The sequence below is a fragment of the Lissotriton vulgaris genome, chromosome 6, assembly GCF_964263255.1.
Source record: "Lissotriton vulgaris chromosome 6, aLisVul1.2, whole genome shotgun sequence".
In the NCBI taxonomy this organism is placed as follows: domain Eukaryota; kingdom Metazoa; phylum Chordata; class Amphibia; order Caudata; family Salamandridae; genus Lissotriton; species Lissotriton vulgaris.
Window position 1 is genome coordinate 256,446,964 of NC_141694.1, and position 18,176 is coordinate 256,465,139.

The window sequence follows — 18,176 nt, forward strand, 5'->3', positions numbered from 1 at the left end:
CGACCAGCAATTGAGATCGGTGTTACTGAGAATAACTTTATTAGACAGTTGCTTTCTCTACCAAAAAGCACACCGCTAATTCCACTAAGGCTGGATCTAAACCTGAGGCCAATTGCAGAAGCAATTGCCTCTCGCCCACTTCTCTATTGGCGAAGATTGTGGAGTGTCCCGGAGCTTGAGAGCTATAAAGAAGAACTGAAGACCGTGATGGCCTGTCAGGGTGTAGGCAGGATACAGTGGCTATCATTCATAAGGGGCAGGCGACCAGGATTGGCTTGGAGAACCTGTGGTCCAATCCGGAGGCCGCATGCCAAGCTATCTCGAGACAAACCCTGGCTGAGACCATAAAACACCATAATCTATAGGAAGCTCTCCAATCAGCCAGGCCCTCCAGTCTCACCGATAGTTTCTTAGATCTTAAGAACGTTTACAGCTTTGAGAAGGAATTAGATATGATTGAACCGGTTCTAGCAAAGAAGCTGTATCTACAGTTTAGATATGGCACACTGCCTCTGCACTCATACACAGACAAATGGAAAGAGGGTCCAGCTCGCCCCTGCCCAGGATGCGATAACCCTAACAAGACCTTAATGCATGTAATCTTGTTCTGTCCTGCCTACTGCAACAGTAGAAAGAAATGGATTATACAGCTATGTGTGAACCTGGGAGTTAGGAATTATCTAGAGTTTTTTAGAATTTTAAAATCCGATATTTATGCACTAATAGTTACAGCCATTGCTAAGTTCCTGTTTTCTATGTGGTTAACAAGACAGAGATTGTTTCGGAAGTAACAAAGCTTCCTGGTTTGTTGTTAGATAACTCTCCCAGGAAAACTTTGGGTTTCTACTGTATTTTAACTTTTTAAACTGTTAATATATAACTTATTGTCTTAAATATCTTAACGGGACTCCGCCACCAAATGGAAACTTGTGGACTATGTATATGAACTGGGATGTAACATGTGTATTATTTCATTGCTTAAAATGTGTTTTTTTGTTGTTGTTGTTGTACTTTTATGGTTCATAAACAAACCGAAATAAAGTTTAGAATGTCAAAAATGTAAAATTTCCATCAGAATAATCGCCATCCAAATTGTGGTCCAGTGGAATACTTAAAAACATTCCTCTTGGTTGCAGTTTTTTATTCCTGGTTTTCCCATTTGGCTAAATCGTGTGTTCTTGGTTACTCACTTTTAAAAATGTATTCCTCTGCTCCTTATTTAGCATGGTTGGCTGTATTTAAAATGAACCTAAAAACTGCTAGTCTATTTGTGGTTAAAAAACAGACTGGTTGTTACCGGGGAAAGGGGGCAGCACCCAACCCCTTTGGTATATTATAAAATGTAATATGGTAGTAAATGTATATCATTTGAAGCAGGTAGTAGCATTTTGCAGTTTTCTTCTCCCACTTTAAGTAACTAATTTATCTTGGGCCAATAATTTTCTCTCTCTGATTGTGTCCACTAACCTAACAATATGCACATTCTTTAGCCTTCTTTCTAGTAGAAAATCTCAGCATGTTCATTCACACATTCATCATTGTTTAAATGCAGGTGGTCACAATCTGTATTGGCATATCTAAAATTGAGCTTGCCTATGAACCTGCGTTATTTAGGACTGCTATGCTGCAGATCCTCCCTTCCAGTCACCGAAAGTGTCCTCTTGCACAGATTATATAGACCGGAAAAAATCCTTGCAACTTGGATACTACTCTACAGCTAGTCAAGTGAGTGGCAAAATGCAGTACACTTCTCCCTGTCAACATGTCACTAGGCAGCAGGGCAGACCACTCAAAAAAGGACAACCATACAGAAACAAGCATTTGCAATACAATAGGTCTTGCATTAGGAAAGTTTGAGCTATCGGTATTGTAAATGACAATTTAGATTTTTCACAGCCTGCTGGGCCGAAAATCTGGATTTTATTAAGGACAAGGAGGCTAATATTATGCAAATCTCCTTTATTACTACAGCTCAGTAGCAGCAATTGAAGAACATGGAACTTCAATGAACATTCTAAAGAAGTATAAAGTTCCTTGTAGACTATCTCTCATCCTTCTTTGTTCAAGAACTGCGAAGAAAGATCATCATGAAGAACATAAGCGTAAGATTCAAAATAACTGGAGAACCAAGAACTTCCAAATACCAACTTCCAGAAGAGAAGAACCACCTTTACTCTGAAAGAGAAAATGAAATATCATAATATCGTACAAAAGAATAGGGTGGGATACAGTATAAGAGGAGGGATAATATTAGCCTCCGTGTCCTTAAATAAATCCAGATTTTCTGCCCAGCAGGCTGTGAAAAATCTAATTTTATGGCACGACACGGAGGCCATATTATGCAAGTTTAAAGTGCATTAAGAACATTATCAATCACATTATTGATTGGTCTGAAGTAACAAGCTTTAAACATAGTATCATTTGACCAATCTGCAGCTCTAAGGATATCTTGTAATCCTCCCCCTAGACAGTAAGCTTTTGATGCAGAAGCACCTCTAATAGAATGAGCACCAAAAATTGAGACATCCACACCACTTTCATACATGACATTTTTAACCCATCTGGCTAAAGTTGGAGCAGAGACTTCTTTATGAGGGGATCTATAAGAGATTAATAATTGAGATTCATTTAATCTTAAAACTCAGGTTCTTTTTTCATATTCTTTTAAACACTTAACTACACAAAGACTACTATTTCCGCTAAAACAGGGGTAGAAAATAGAAGAAGAAAGCGTTTTAGTTCTCTTTTTAATGAAAAAACAAACTCCTTCGGGTTGAAAGGCTCTGCTTGAGATATCTAAAGCTTTAACATCTGAGGTTCTTCTAAAAGAAACTAAGCATAGTAGAACAGTAAGTTTAAAAGAAATACGTTTAAGGGAAAGGGAAGAATTATCTCCCCATGAAGATAAAGTTCGAAGAACAAGGGTAACGTCCCACAGAGTAGTATATTTTGGACCAGGTGGGTTTATAACCCTCATTCTTCTCATTATTTTCTAGTTAAAAGGTTCTGTCCCACAGAAATTCCATTAATTAAAGAATGACCAGCTGATATTGCAGATCTGTAAACGTTTACGGTTCTATAAGATAGACCGGAGGTGAAAAGGTCTGAAAGGTAATTAATAACATTAACTAAATCAGTTGGAATGGGATCATAACATCGTTGAACGCACCAGCGAACCCATTTATCCCATGCTAATCTATATGCTTTCCTTGTTCCTGATGCCCAGGATTCAGAAATGAGTCTGAAAGCATTAGACGAAAGCCCAGGGATTCGCCATTGTCGCCGTAAATCCTCCATGCCGTCAGAGGTAGAAGACCCTGTTCTACTAGTGGATGGATATGACCCTCTGGATCCAGTAGGATTTCTTTGAAAGAGGGAATCAGAATGGGAAAATCTATACTCATTTCTAGGATGATGGGAAACCAAGCTTGGGATCTCCAAAGAGGAGCTATTAATACCATGCTCTGTTTGTAACGTCGAGCATGAAGGAGAACTCGAGGAAGCATTGCAAAAGGAGGGAAAGCATAAGGTGCTAGTCCTCTCCAATCTTGAAGGAAGGTATTTACACTTAGAGCTTCAGGATCCGGTCTCCAACTGAAGAAGTTTTTCAGATGGGTATTCATACGGTCCGCAAACAGGTCTGTTTTGAAGGGACCCCACATGGACTGAATTGTTAGGAATATTCGTCTGTTCAGTCTCCAATTGCTGGAGTCTCGAAAATTTCTTGAGTACCAGTGGGCTACTTCGTTGTTTAGTCCAGGAATGTGTTCTGCCACAACAGAGATACCTTTGTTCAGGCAAAAGCTCCAGAGGGTCTTCGCTAGGTCTGTTAAGTCCTTCGAGTGAGGACCCCCCCAATTTCGAGACATATCGAACTGCTGATACATTGTCCATGCGAAGGGTTACACAACATTTCATTGAGTTCTGAGTAAAAGACGAATTGCAAAGGAACCTGCTAGAAGTTCCAAGCAATTGATGTGTAACATCTTCTCTTGAGGAGTCCAACGACCCCCAGTAGTCAAATTTCCACATCTAGCTCCCCATCCTTCCAAACTCGCATCCGACTCTATTATAAGATCTGGTTCTTCCCCAAAAATGGCTCTGCCATTCCATGCCTCCAGATTCTTTAACCACCATAAGAGTTCTGTTCTCGAATCTTGATTTAGGAAGATTAGTTGGGAGTAGGATTGGTTCAATCTCAAGTAATGTGTCTTGAGTAGTGCCCGGTAATGAAGAGGGCCTGGGAAGATCGCTTGGATTGTTGAAGAAAGAAGGCCTAACAATTTGGCTAGAAATCTTAGGGGAAACTCCTTTAGTTTCAGGATTTTTCTGATTTCTTTCCTTACTTTCCTTACTTTGTCGCTTGGTAGGCGAAGTTCTGCATTGACACTGTCTACCAGAAAACCCAAAAATTGAGTTTGTTGGGATGGAACTGTGCAAGACTTTTTTAAGTTTATCACAAGCCTAAGTGTTGTAATAGATTGATTGTAAGGTTCGTATGAAGAACGGTCTTTTTCGACTGACCCATTAGGAGTATGTCGTTGAGATATATTATCAGTCTTATCCCTTTCTCTCTCAGCCATGAGGCAACGGGACGAAGAACCTTGGTGAAACACCATGGGGAGGAAGACAGACCGAAGGAGAGGCTGCAAAACTGATATAAATGGCCTTGCCACGTAAATTGGAGAAACTTTTGGTGGTGTATCCAAATCGGTATTGTTAGATAAGCGTCTTTTAGGTCTAATCTTGTCAACCAGTCTCCTTTTCTTAAGATGTCTCGTAGGAGGTGAATTCCCTCCATTTTGAAATGTTGATAAACTACTCATTGATTTCATTCTTTCAAATTTATGACTGGTCTCTGTTCCTTGTTTTTCTTTTCCACAAGGAATATATTGCTCAAGAAACCCATCTGATTAGTCTCTATAATTGCACCTTTTTTTAAAAGTTCTTGAAACTCTTGAGACACTAGAGCCCTGTCCTTTCCAGAGAAAACTATTTCTTGTGGGGGTTTTGGTTGATGCGGCGTAGTTATAAAACCTATTTTGTAACCTCTGACAGTATTGAGAACCCAAGGGTCTTTTGTTATTAGATTCCAGTTCCCAGCAAATTGGCGTAGTCTCCCCCCTACTTTTGGAGGGGTATCTATAGGGTCTGATAAGGTTCTTACCTGAAGAAATTGAACGTTGTCTTCGTTCTCCTCTAAAGTTGCGTCCGCGGCTTCTTTGTCTTTGCGGGTAGAATTGACTGAAGTTTTAATTATTAGTGTATCTTCCTCCTCCGCAGGAGATAAAGGGTCTTGTGTTTAAATTTCCACGGCCGGGGAAACGACCCTGCATTCTCCCGGCCCGTCTAAAAACACGTTCTTGAAAGACTTTTTTGATGTCTTTCTGTGATTTTTGAATTGAGCTGAAGGCTCCAACATATCTGGCCATGTCCTTAATGATTTCGTCTCCAAAAGGAAACCCTGTGTATTTTCCCCTCCATTACTTTTTGCCAATTCAATTAATTTTGGATCTATTTTAAAGAGGATCCCTTTTTTCTTTCAATAGACAATGCAGTATTGGCGTTACCAATTAAACAAATGGCCCTCTGAACCCATTCCCTGAGTTCTTGGGGGTCTACTTGGCGATCCTGTAAGTAAGCTGATTCTGCCATTTCAAAAAATTTTGTAATAGGACCCACTGTATCAAGGAGGCAATTTTGGCAAGATCTCAAGCCTTTGTCAATGCCTTTTCTTGTGTCTGTAGAGGTCTTTGAAATAAAGGCCACTACTTTTGGATCAAGTTCAGGGGTTGCCACAATTTTATTTGGTAATGAGGGTCTAGGGCATTCGGAGCGTAATCTAGCTCTTACTTCTTGTGGGATCTCCCTTTTAAGCCAGAGTGTAAGATAGTCTCCCACATGTTGGGAGGGAGTTCAATCTGGTGATAAAGGATGTTTGATTAGGAGGGGATCAAACATAGGATTACCCAAAGGGTCCAAGAGACCCATATTATTATCTTGGGCCTTCAGTGCCGTTTGTGAGCTCCCCGTTCCCCTTTCTTGCGCCTCTTCCTCGTCGGTATTGAATTCAGAAGAATAAGAGAGGTCTATTTCTGGTTCTGAATTGTCACTAGTATCAATAGGGGGCTCTGGGCCTTCTTTTTGCACAAATGGGGTGCCCGAGGCACCATTCATGTCACCACCCCGAAGGTGTGAAGGGAGAAAGGAGGTTTTTGATCTTTTAGGGTCCTTTCCCTTACTTTCTCCAAATCTCCGCTTTTTTGCAGCCTTTTTTGCTCCTTCTTGGTGGTTACTAGTGGAAAGGCGTGGGGATGTTAAAGACTCCAGTTTTTTATTGATGGTTTCATCAATAGAACCAATTACCTTTTCAAAGGCTTTGTTAATGAGTCTTTCTAGATGTCCCTCGATGTTTGGTAGGGGTTCAGACATCTTGTATCAATTACAGACTAATCTCGCTCCTCCCCTGGATAGGTAAGGTCGCCGAGAAGCTAGCGAATAAAAAGCTGTCACACTTCCTAGAAGCAAACCAACTCCTCAAAAACTCACAGACAGGCTTTAGACCAGGTCAGGGCACTGACACTGCTCTCCTCGCAGCAGTAGAGAAGACCAGGGAAATTATCGATACAGGAGGATCAGTGGCAGTGGTCCTCCTAGACCTGAGCGCGGCCTTCGACACGGTCAGCCATCAGGTCCTAACTCAACGTCTAGATAACATCGGAGTGAAAGACAGAGCGCTGAAATGGCTCACGTCCTTTCTCTCCCAACGCTCCTTCCAAGCCTGGGAAGGTGAAAGCGCTCCCTCTCCATCCCCCTCCGGTGTGGTGTGCCACAGGGCTCATCACTAAGCCCCACGTTGTTTAACGTGTATATGGCCCCACTGGAGGAGCTGGTCTCACCATTTGGAGTCACCATCGTCAGCTATGCTGACGATACTCAGTTGGTGGTGACGCTTTCCCACCCCAAGCTAGAGCCTTCCAATCTCCACGACTGCCTCTCCAATGTCCATCAATGGATGAGTGCCTCAGCCCTAAAATTAAATGGATCAAAAACGGAGATTCTGCTCCTAGGACACAAAACCATGAACCTTCCCCCTAACATCTGGCCCGCCTGTATGGGTGAACCCCCTACCCCCAAGATGGATGTTAAGAGTCTGGGAGTATGGTTGGAGACAGATCTCTCCTTCAGAACACAGGCAAGAAAAACGGCCGGCATCTGCTATGGCCTACTGAGATCATGCAGAAAGGTGCTCCCCCTACTTCCATTCCAGTCCGGACTTCTGCTGATCCAAGGCCTAATTTTATCCAGGCTGGACTACAGCAACGCCATTTACCTGGGAGCACCGGAATCCACTCTCCAAACGTTGCAAAAAACCCAGAATGCCGCAGCCCGACTACTTACGAACACTCCAGCCCGAACATCAGCCAAACCTGCATTGAGGAAACTACACTGGCTCCCAATTAGGGAAAGAGTAACTTTCAAGGCCCTTTGCTTGGCCCACAAGGTACTGCACAATGCAGGCCCCCCAATTCTCAACAACTGGATCACACCCTACAGACCTACGAGAGCGCTTCGGTCAGAACATGCAAACCTTATCATGATTCCCAGGGTGAAGAAGGCCCGCGCAGGTGGCCGCCGCTTCTCAGTCAACACAGCAAAAAAATGGAACTCGCTCCCCCCGAGTCTCAGAGCGGAACCAAACCTCCTACGATTCAGGAAGTCCCTTAAAACCCTACTCTTCCCCTGAGTCGTCAACATCCCATACTTTCGTCCTTTAGGAGCCTGAGGTTTAGCGCTGGGATACTCGTGGGTGACTACGCGCTCTATAAAAACCTAAAATAAATAAATAAATAAATAAATTTTAGATGAATTAATTTTAAGTAATTAATTTAATTATTATAAATATTGATTAAAATATTAAATCTAGTAGTAGTGTAGAGAATCAATCAAAGTGCTGTAATTCCGTCGATGTGTTGAACACAATAAGCGTTACAACTGTCATTTCCTTGAAGGGTACGTGTAAAGTCCCGATTTCATAAAATGCCTGCCTAATGATAATCAATGAGCGATTCCCAAGCATCTAAAATAGCCGGCATGCTCGCAGAGACGTGCGTCGGCCAATGCTAAAGTTCGTTCTTCTAATCCATCCCCTTCCAAGGTTCGTTATCGGAGGGGGGCGGTCAAGCCCAAATACTTTCCCGAAATTGTGATGCAGGAAGTGGCTAGGGCAGAGGCCTGAGAGCAGGAGTGGAAGCGCTTTGAAGGTAGGAGAGAGAGTGCAATAGAATGCGTAACGGGGGCAAGTCAGTCTTGTGCGCGATATTTCAAAAGTAAACCATACCTAATCAGACCGGAGATAGAAAAAAGTTGTATTAAGGAGGGCGCCTCAGTCAATAAATCGATTAAAGTGAAAAGGAACACATTTTCCCCACAATTGTATAAAAAGACATTATTAAGTGAAAAAAACGACTCCTACAATGAAGTACAGTTAACGCCCATGAAATATAATGAGTTAATCATATATAGATCTTAATAAAGCAAAGACATGCAAGATCAGTTAATGCCCCGGTTACTTACCGGTAATCTTCATTACTCCGAGTATAGTCTTCCTCGCCACATGATTTACATAGTGAGCTTTAGCTCCACAACAGAACCCTCCAAAGCAAAAGAAAAACACCTCCCACCCCCTCCCAACATGGCCGACCAGTCCCACCTGACCTCTATAAGAGGCGGACCGGCCCAACCAACAGCCTGATCTACCAAGCAAACAATGAAGCCGATAGCCAGACAGGGAGGGGGGAGGGAACTCATGTGGCGAGGAAGACTATACTCGGAGTAATGAAGATTACCGGTAAGTAACCGGGGCATTACCTCCTCGTTAGTCTTCCTCGCCACATGATTTACATAGTGAGCAAATACCCAAGCCAACAAGGCTTCATTGACCACCATAAAAACAACACCACACGGTGATGCAGAGAGACCAACCCAAGGTTGAAGTAGAATCAAAGACAAGAAAACAGGGATCACAGGAAACCTGAAATCAAGATATAAAGGAAAAGTAGGCCAGCCAGGAGCCGCAGCACCTGTCTTCCGAACGGCCCCAGCGAAGACCCCCTGGACCGAAAGAGTCCCATGAACAAGGCGGGGGACGACCCCGCCGACGCCCGACAAATCTCCACAGAGGAGACACCCTGAAGGGGGCCCAGGACGCCGGGCCACCCCCCGTGGACCGACCCTGGACCTCCGCCGGATCCACCGAACCCAGCGAAGCGTAGGAAGGGATGATAGCCTGTGGAAGCCAGCGAACCAAGGTGGAAAGAGGGCTAGTGGTCCGAACGAACCGGGAAAGGAACGACGTGCGGCCAAGAGAAGCCAAAACCGCACGCTGAACAACCAGCACGGACAAGAGAGGAACCTCGTCGGCAGGGAAAAGCGGTAAAGATACCACCCGAGTCCGAGGCCCCAGGGAAGGAACCCCGGGAAGGACACGGGGGACATGCCGGAGGAACAACCCCGTCCGGCAAAAACCCGCAAGAAGGGCGGGGAGCGGAGGAACGACCCCCGCACGCCCCTCCGCCCAGCAGACACCACTGCCACCAGGGAAAAACCACCTGAAAGGTGAGGAACCGCAAAGCCACCGAGGGCCGGGGCCCAAAAGGGCGGACCCCGAAGAGCTCGTAGAACGAGAGAGAGAACACATATGGAACGCCTCACGAATTTGCGAGTCACCCTTGCGCAGGGGCCCAGCAAATCTCCTCTGTAACGTTCCAATATTAGTATATGTGCTGCCGAAGCGAGCACCCAAGGGGGAGACCGGCAGAGCGTCCGAGGGCGAAGGATAAACAACATCGGAGCCAAGGGAGCCAGGGAAACCAGGCCGTCGAACACCGGACTGTGGAAGGCCCGCAAGGCCGCCCACCGGGCCCACAGGGAAGAAGGGGCCACGCCCCAGGAAAACCCTCAGACCGGACAACCAAGACCCGCAAGGGGACCACGGAGGCGGGGACAGCACCAAGCCGACCGCGCCAACGCGAGAAGGACGCCCAGCGCCGGGCACAGGCAGAGAACGTGGAAGACCTGCGGGAACCCAGCAGCAAAGCCACAACCCCCGAGCAAGCAGCGTCCTCCGCACAAGAACCGGGCCTGCAGAAGGAGGCAGGCCAGCCGACAAGAGCCGGCTCAACACCGACGCCGAGAGCGGGGGACCCAACCACGGCACGGGAAGATCCGGGATCGGCCAGGAGGCTCGAACCGTCAGCTCGCCATAGGAGAGGGTACCCGGGGCGGTGGACTCCGCCGGGAACTAAAAACCGGAACGCACCACGACTTGCGTGGCAACCACGCGCGGGTGCCAGGCACCTCTTCACTGTAACGTTCCAAAACAAGGCCATGCGCTGCCGAGTCGAGCACCCATGAGCACCCCGGCCCTGCCCAAGCGAATCCTGCCGAGGACCCGCGATCTCAGAGGGCACGGGGGAAACGCGTACATCAGACCGAAAGGCCACGCGAAAGACAGGCAATTAGGACCCGGAAGGAGGAGTAGAACCCGGGTCGGAGGGCCGAGTCCCCCTCCGCGAACAGAGACATCGGAGGCAGACCTAGCCGAGGCCCCAGGCGTCGAAACACCACCGGGGCAGGGCGAGACCAGGCAACGAAGGCCAGACCCGACTCCGTTGGACCCCGGGGGAAGGACAGGCGCCAGGTCGACCGACCCCCGAAGCACTGGTGCAACAAACGGCAGGCCAGGAGGACTGCCAGCAACCCCCGAAGCACGAGGAGCAGCGAGACTGCAGGAGATCCCAACGACCCCCAAACGCCCCGGCCAAACCCCCCCCCGAAAGAACCAGAGGGAAGAACCGGGACCAGGCACACGACCCCCGAAGGAGGACAAGCCCGAGACGGGGGCCGAAGGGACCACCGCACAAAGTGCAGGGAGCCGACGGAGGAGAGACACCGCCTGACGAGACGCCTCACCCACGAAAACGACGAGGCCGAGAAGAACCATACGTCCATACAGGGAACACCCAGTCCCCCACCCGGCGAAGAAGCTCCACTAGGCGGGCCAGGAGTACCCTCCCCACCCACGGGCCCAGAAAAAATCCACAGGCGAGACAAGGGAAGGAGAAGGTACCCAAACCTTCCGAGAAGGCGGATCCCGCGGAAAACCGCAAGACTGGACACCGGCCAGCAAGCCCAAAGAGCCCAAGAACCCTGACAGCAACGTCCCAAGAAGGGACGCAATGGAGGCGACAGCCCCCCCCCCCCCCCCCCCCCCCCCGGGAATCCCAGGGAGGGAGATGGCCGAAAGCCAGGATCAAGGGGCGAACAAAACGGGAGCGGCCGCACCAGCACGAGACCGGGAAAAGCCAATCTTAGTAATTGTGCTGCCGAAGCGAGCACTCGAAAACCCGGGCCCGGAAGCCCAGAACACCCCACGTGAAGGCTGACACCCCGAAATCCGGGGGAAATGTCGAAGGGCCCCATCCCAAGAGAAGGCGAGACGCCCTCACCCCTAGGGACGTAAAATACCGCTGTGGACCCCTCCAGGCTTTCCCTGTGAGTCGTCCACACCTGGGCACCCACCAGGTGGAGGCCAGGCATCCTTAGCGTTGTGGGGGCCCTCCTGGAGATTAAGCAAGCTATTGCCCTGAGTTGCAGAGCGGGACACCATGGTAGGAATATGCACCGAGGCGAGGACAATCAGGTCGGTAGAATTTTCGAGCCCAAGACCCGACGAGACGGGGAATTGAACACTGGTCCCGGGCTAGACCTCCGCATCAGGGTCTGCTGCTCTAACCATTGAGCCACACTTCTCCACAACCTGGCGCGTGACCACCCAGCACAGGGGCCACGCCAAAACTTCCTTCGCGTAAGCGACCCAAGAAAAGCGCACAACACCCCCTAAGGGTCTCAAGGCGCCGGAATGAATGCCTAAAGCCTACCGCACCCGGTATGCCCAGGCCGACTCCCCTCCCGGGACCAACCAGGCCCGACCCTGCTCCTCTACTGAGAGCGTACGAGACCAGGCGCTTACAGGGTGGAATGGCCCAATGCCGCAGTAGTACCCTCTGGCACATTCAGGTGGAGGCAAGGCCACCTAAGCCTCGTGGGGGTCGCGTATGCGACAAACACACGCCCTTGCCCAGAGAAGCAGAATGGGAGGCCACGAGTGGGAAAGGCACCGAGGCGAGGAAAAAACCGGGCCCTGGCACCCCCTGAACTGAAGACCCGCCGCGGCAGGGGAACGACCCCGGCACCCGGGCCAAACCACCCTGGGATAGCTCTGCAGCCATGGCCGGATTCGAATCCTGGCCTGTGAGGGCTGTCCGTACCAAAGGGCCAAGACCTACCTTTGAGCTATAGCACCCCTAACCCCCGGAGTACAAAATGCAGTCGCAGCGAGCCCCTCCGGAAATGGGAGGCTCCGTCGATGGTGACGGAAGAGGGGCCAGGACTTCATGAGGCCGATTATGGCACCCTGTAGTGGACGCCACAGTCCATTGAGCCCTCAATCTGGCTCCACGCCCCAGACCGTCCTCGGGGGAAACACGGGCCCCCCGGATGACAACCGGAACAGCCGTGTCCTCCTGAACGCTGCCCCAGGCGCCGGGGACAATTCCTCGCACCAGCAGAGCCGCCCGAGGACGGCAGATACTAGCGGAGTGGGTGGAACCGCCAACAAAACAAACATCACCGCCCCTGCAGGAACGGATCCTTCGTGGGGGCAGACCCACCAACGGCAGAAGCCTCACCTGTGAGCTCCAGCGCCTCGGACCGCTCCGCGTGCCGCCGCGCCCGCCGCCTGCAAGTGAACCTACAGCCCTGGCCGCTACAGAGGCCGCACCTGGCCGAGCGCTGCCCCGCCCCCAAGAGGCGGGAGGCACCCGTAGACAACCCCCGCGCTGCAACCAGCCGCGGGACCCAGGAAATGCAAGAAAACCCCGTCAGGAGGCGGAAGCGACCAGCGCCGTGACCCGAGGATGCAGACCAAACACCCGGACCCTACCAGCAGAGCCCCCGAGGACCCGCCGACCGACGAGGTAGGTGCAGACAGCAGCTAGGCTTCGTAGTACCGAAGAACAACGGTATATACAATTTCTGGGAGTTATTGCATGTCTAATGCAAGATTAATCTCCATATTATGAGAGTCAATGCAATATTCAGGCAAAAATTACTCATTTTCGCCCAACGTGGGGCTCGAACCCACGACCCTTAAAGTAAGAGTCCCATACACCTACAAGCGCCGAAGCGACCTCGTGCGAGGCATGTCACACGCAGGCAGGCCAAATCACGGGGGCATGGCCAGGGGCCACCCCCTGCGACCGTATATGGCAAAAGACTGGAGACACCGGGGATTGAACCAGGCGCCTCCTACATGCAAAGTATGCGCACCACCACTGAGCACTTCTTCAGCAGACAGGAATACCAGGGAAACGCGCCGCACTAACGCGTGCAGGGATGAAGTGGAGCCAAATGCGTAGTGGAGTCGTAAAGAGTGACTCTATCATTGGACACCGGGACGAGAATATCAGGTCCGTTGTTATAGTCCACTGCTAGACAGCGTGAGTCCAAAGGACCCACGCCAGGCGTATCCAAGGTAACCGGGGCCCCATCCTACATACAGGAGAACCCCCAGCGCCGGACCCAAAGCCCACTTAGTGGCCAGGGCCCATTAGTAGCGACCTGGGGATACAAGGGAATGACCAAACACCCCACATCCCCGGCCGCCCCCCCCCCTGTAAACCCCTGGCACGCTAGAGCAGCACCTAACCGGCCCCATAGGACCGGGAGAAGGAAGAGGGGGGGGGATTTTTAGGCATAAGGCACCCGGGACCGCTAGAGCAGGTCCACAACCCTAAAACCCCAGGGCCAGCTCACGCCGGCCCATCTTACCTGAACAGCGCTCTGGAGAGAATCGCGCAGAACAAAAAAAACAGGCTGTTGGTTGGGCCGGTCCGCCTCTTATAGAGGTCAGGTGGGACTGGTCGGCCATGTTGGGAGGGGGTGGGAGGTGTTTTTCTTTTGCTTTGGAGGGTTCTGTTGTGGAGCTAAATCTCACTATGTAAATCATGTGGCGAGGAAGACTAACGAGGAGGTAATGGATGTTAGAGAGAGATATTTATCTTTCTGAGCAGCAGCAACAAAGAAGGATGAGAGATAGTCTACAAGGAACTTTATACTTCTTTAGAATGTTCATTGAAGTTCCATGGTCTTCAATTGTTGCTACTGAGCTGTAGTAATAAAGGAGATTTGCATAATATGGCCTCCGTGTCGTGCCATAAAATTTGGAAACAAGCATTTGCAATGCAATAGGTCTCGCATTAGGAAAGTTTGAGCTATCGGTATTGTAAATGACAATTTTTGTTATTTATGTGTTTGGTTTGAAAATAGCTAAATTAATAGCTTTGTCATTTACAATGCCAATAGTTGTAACTTTCGCAAATGTGACACCTATAGCATTTGTAATGCAATATGTGTTGTATTTACGTGAATTAGATGTATTGATATTAAAAATAAAAAAGGCTTTTAATTTTTTAAAATAATTAATACTTAAATCAAAGTTATTGTAATTTATAATGGCAATAGCTTAAACCTTTGTAAAGAAGTTTTGTGAAGATTATGGGCCCAATTCACAGAACTAACTTAAGACAAAATCCTAAACTTACTACCATTTTTATATTGACAGAAGGCACTTACTCATTTTGGTATTCACAGAAGTTAGGAGTCCTAACTTTAGGACTCCTACATGCCTTCTGTGAATACCGAAAGTCTTAGTTAGCGCAGTGTAATTATGTGGCACTGATGGGGGGTTGGAAAAACAAGGCGGCAGCTAGTTAGCTGGCCGCGGTGCTCCGGACCGAGCTCCCGGTAAAATCGCCCCCCGCCGCAGAAATGACAGTACAGATTGAGGATATACCGTTTAAACATAACGGTCTTCTGGGAACAACTATATTCTTAATGTAGAACTTGCTTTTGGTTACACTTTTGTGAGATGCGGTTTTCTTCGGCAAGGGGATGCGGTGCACTACTCTGCAGCACTGCCGCGTAGCCCTTTTTCCCTTTCCATGGGTTTTGACAGCGGACGGAGGACGCCGAGTGGAGAACGAAAATGACGGAACAGAGCTCTGTAAGCTCTGTGAGCTGTCTTTTGGAGGTCAGATATTACAAAACCCTTTGACCGGCTACGAAAAATTTAAGGCGATCACAGGAGTATCTTCCCCCCTGGGCTGGGAGCAGCTGCCCACCCCCCTCCCAGCTCAAGAGCGGAGGGTCTGCTCAGAGCCCAGGTTGATGATTTGGTCTGCCGCGCTGGAGCTGAGGAGAGGTAGAAAGCTGCAAAGCCTGGTCCCCCCCTCTTTGGGGCTCAGCAAACGCGGTGAACCTTCGGCGTACAAGAGATAAAGTGCCCTGCAGTAAGGAAGAACTACAAGGTCAGCTACAGTATTCTTGTTTAACTGCTACAGTGGAAGGGTCCGCGGTCTTTGAAGCTGGTAAGGGGGACTCTGCATTTTTTACGTCTGCGGAGGGTGTGTCTCGAACTGTAATCAACCATACTCCTTCTGACCACACTCCTTCTGCTGAGGTTACGCCACAGATCTCCCTTACATTAAATACTCCCAGTACCTCCAATTCCTCCAGTACTTCCAAGAGGTGTGGCAAACGTGGTCGAGGGCGCAAAAAGAAAGGCGAGTGTCTCTGGGGGGACTGGGGAGGTTAGAGAAGCCGTCGGACCCGCTCTCAATACACCAGTTAAGATAACATCTTCGTCTTTTTTGAGTACAGAAGTCAAGTCTAAGCATACTAACTCTAGGGGCAAATCTAAGGCTAAAGACCCCAAAACGGTGCTCTCCATAGGGTCAAAGATTACCCCTTCACTTCGTTCCTATTTCAAGGTAGTCCCTCAGATATTACATCTTTTGGACGATATTGATATGGCATCAGTTTCAGTCGCCCATCCTTCCCTCCCTACTCAACCCTTGGAGCTAGTATCTACACCACAGCTTTCCAAACTTTCCACGTCGTTGACACACCTTTTCGACAATCTTTATCTTGAGCCACGGTAATGCGAGCGAGCGCAGCAAGCGAGGCGAACCTCCTACAGGGGGTTCTGGGGGGTACCAATGGTGCAGTTTCAAGCAAATTCGAGAAAGCAGGAAGGTTCTAACAAAGACAGTGACTAGCAAAACTGGGTGTAAGCAAGGCTAGGTGTGTGCCTGAAACAAGAATATAACCATGCACACATTGACACATGCCCCATTGATTTACACAAAAAGGGGGGTGCACACACTGCCAACCCTTCCAACCATGCACAAAGTCCACCTGATGCCTTGCTGAATCTGAGTTATACAAAAATCCGTTCAGGAACAATCATGCAACTTATCAGCCATTCTCTGCACATTAAACTCAGGTTAGACCGCTTTTCTCAGCGCAGCGCGCCAAAAGGCACATCATCCTTACTTCACCGTGCCTTGCTATCCATCTCTCTCCCATCTCTCCCTCTCCCATCTCTCTCTCCTCTCCCTCTCTCTCTCCTCTCCCTCCTCTTCCTCTCCCTCCCTCTCCCTCCTCTCCCTCTCCGTCTCCCTCCTCTTCCTCTGTCTCTCTCCCTCTCCCTCCTCTCCCTCTGTCTCCTCTCCCTCTCCCTCCTCTCCCTCCTCTCCCTCTCTCTCCTCTCCCTCTCTCTTCTCGCCATCTCCCTCTCCCTCCTCTCCCTCTCCGTCTCACTCCTCTTGCTCTCCCTCTTCTCCCATCTCTCTCTTCTCCCTCTCTCCCTCTCTCTCCTCTCCCTCTCTCCCTCTCTCCTCTCCCGGGTCCTCTCTCCCTCCTCTCCCTCCTCTCCCTCTCTCCCTCCTCTTCCTCTCTCCCTCCTCTTCCACTCCTCCTCTTCCTCTCCCTCCTCTCCCTCTCCTCTCCCTCTCTCCCTTCCTCTCCCTCCTCCCCTCTCTCCCTCCTCTTCCTCTCTCCCTTCTCTTCCTCTCCCTCCTCCCCCTCTCTCCCTCCTCTTCCTCTCTCCCTTCTCTTCCTCTCCCTCTCCCTCTTCCTCTCCCTCTCCCTCCTCTTCCTCTCCCTCCCACTCCTCTTCCTTTCTCTCCCTTTCCCTCTATCTCCTACCTCTCCCTCCTCTTCCTCTCCCCCTCTCCCTCCTCTTCCTCTCTCTCCTCTCCCTCCCTCTCCCTCACTCCTCTTCCTCTCCCTCCTCTCCCTCTCCTTCCTCTCCCTCCTCTCCCTCTCCCTCCCCTCACTCTCCCTCCTCTCCCTCCCCTCCCTCTCCCTCCTCTCCCTCTCCCTCTCTCTCTCCCTCCCTTTCCCTCTCTCTCCCTCCTCTCCCTCTCTCTCTCCCTCCTCTCCCACTCCCTGCAGTCTCTCTCTCTCTCCCCTCTCTTTCTCTCTCACTCTCTCTGGCTCTCTCCTCAGTATCTCACTCGCCCTCCATCCTTCAGTCTGACTCCCCCTCTCTCTCCCTCCTCTCTCTTTATCTCTCTCTCTCCATCCTTCAGTCTCTCTCCCTCTCTCTCTCTCTCTGTGTTTATCTCCCTCTGTATGTCTCTCGCCCCCGCTCTCCATCCTTCAGTATCTCGCTCGCGGTCTCCCTCTCTATCACTCCCTCTATCTCTGCCCCCCCCCCCCCCCCATATCTCTGTGGCACCCTTTCGCCGTTACCCTTCTACTGCAACTGCTGAGAAATAAATTCAGCAAAATAGACAAATACAATGATGTAATGTTTATAAATAAATGCGGAGGTCATAAGATAAAAAGCCCATGGACCTGAGGCTGGATAGAGTCCCAACCTCTCTGTTAACGCCTGAGTTTTCGAAGTAATAAGATGCAGCGCCTTGAACCAGTGCGCCAAGCAGAGACTCCTTCCGAAACTGCTCGGAAGCTGCCACTGCCAGGTGTCCGACAAGGTCAAGGAGCCGGAATCATGTTCGCAACAGCCGGTGCCCCTGGCTAAGGCTGGTGCTTGGCAGGCGAGACTGGTGCCTGCTGGGCCCAGGGTGGAGGGAAGCGCTACAGAGCATATTAACAGCAGCAGACACCACCCAGCGCAGAGGCATAACTAGAGCCACATTTCAAGGGGGGGGGGGGCTGAAACATTAAGCAGTGGGTAGGGTGGCACTGCAGGGGCTCTTAGAAGGGGTGAAACATCAACAAAGCTTCTTTAACATGCACACAGT

At 49.7% G+C, this 18,176-nt stretch overlaps 1 protein-coding gene and 1 non-coding gene across 2 annotated transcripts in view; one reads left to right on the plus strand and one right to left on the minus strand.

Moving 5' to 3' along the window:
- The window catches only part of TTC32 (tetratricopeptide repeat domain 32), a 50,770-nt gene that overhangs the window by 11,931 nt on the left and 20,663 nt on the right, over window positions 1-18,176 (plus strand). The gene's annotated exons all lie outside the window — the stretch shown is intronic.
- On the minus strand, window positions 9,695-9,801 carry LOC147707105 (U6 spliceosomal RNA). Its single transcript, XR_015296910.1, has one exon. It is a non-coding gene; the product is annotated as a U6 spliceosomal RNA (small nuclear RNA).